This window comes from Myotis lucifugus, unplaced genomic scaffold, assembly GCF_000147115.1.
Source record: "Myotis lucifugus unplaced genomic scaffold, Myoluc2.0 scaffold_23, whole genome shotgun sequence".
NCBI lineage: Eukaryota > Metazoa > Chordata > Mammalia > Chiroptera > Vespertilionidae > Myotis > Myotis lucifugus.
In genome coordinates, this window is record NW_005871071.1 from 9,308,259 (window position 1) to 9,309,259 (window position 1,001).

The following is a 1,001-nucleotide window of genomic DNA, read 5'->3' on the forward strand; positions in this document are numbered from 1 at the left end:
TCGGGGTCGCATTGACTGGTAGCGCGATGTACTCTGGGGGCCGTTCGATTATGCCGTTAAGTGATTCGCAATTTTCCCGGTGCGGCCGGTGCTCGCCAGTCCGCTTTCAACCCGTCCGGGCGCTCCGGATTCCAGCGGGTCCCGTCGCTGGCTTCGGGGCCCACGGGCAGAAGGGGGCGGCCGAGCCCGCAGCCGGCTCCTCTGGCTTTGGCTGGGCTCTTCGGCTGGCTGGAGACGCCGTGCCCGGCACCGGAACAGCCTGGGTTGCCCCTGATAATGCGCGGGGCAGCGCGGAGCTGGCGCTGCCTGGCAAGAAACTTTTCCTCGCCCCCTTCTTCCGCTAATTCCCCCCGAAGGGGTGCTCAGTGCTGGGGGGCCTCTAGGGCCACATGCCCCTCCCCCCAAGCTCCCAGCTCCGCCAGTTTTGACGGGTCCGCCAAACCTCTCCAGCCCTCCGCGCGTCCCTGGCGCGACCAGCGGAGAGAGCTGGTGAAAAAGAAATAAACTCTCCAGTGGCCACGCACACTCGCGCGCGCCCTGCCAGCGATGCAGGCTCGGAGGATCCCGGTCCGATCCCCACCAGGCGCCCAGAGCATTACCACATTTGCACAAGAGGGGCTTACCTCATGAGGGGAGGCTGGTAAAAATAAAGCTTGTCACGTGCAAGGAAAAAAGAAAATAAAGGAACAAAATAGAAAATAGACATGTATGTCCCTCTGTGTCTTTAGGTCTTGGCTCCCTCGATATAATCCTGAAACTCGCCACCAGCAGTCCTTGCAGCAGCGTCAGCAGCAGCAGCAGCAGCCGCCGCAGGAGCAGCGGGACGAAGCAGGAGCAAAACAAACCGAGGCTCGGCAAATGGTGTAATTCGATCCATCTCCGAGTCAATCCTTCAAGCGGCGCGGGCCCACCCCCGGGCGCGGACGGTAGGAGGCGCGGGTGACCGGGCACGCTCGCCCCAGCCCGAGCCCCGCGCGCCAGCGCCGCCTGGAGGCCCCCAG

At 63.7% G+C, this 1,001-nt stretch overlaps 1 protein-coding gene across 1 annotated transcript in view; it reads right to left on the reverse strand.

Annotated features, from left to right (window-relative positions):
* Positions 1-894, reverse strand: part of SEMA6D (semaphorin 6D) — a 55,995-nt gene extending 55,101 nt beyond the window's left edge. The window contains exon 1 of the mRNA XM_014453486.2: positions 624-894. The gene's annotated coding sequence lies outside the window, so the exon portion shown is untranslated. The remainder of the gene's footprint in view (positions 1-623) is intronic.
* Positions 895-1,001: the final 107 nt, after the last annotated feature.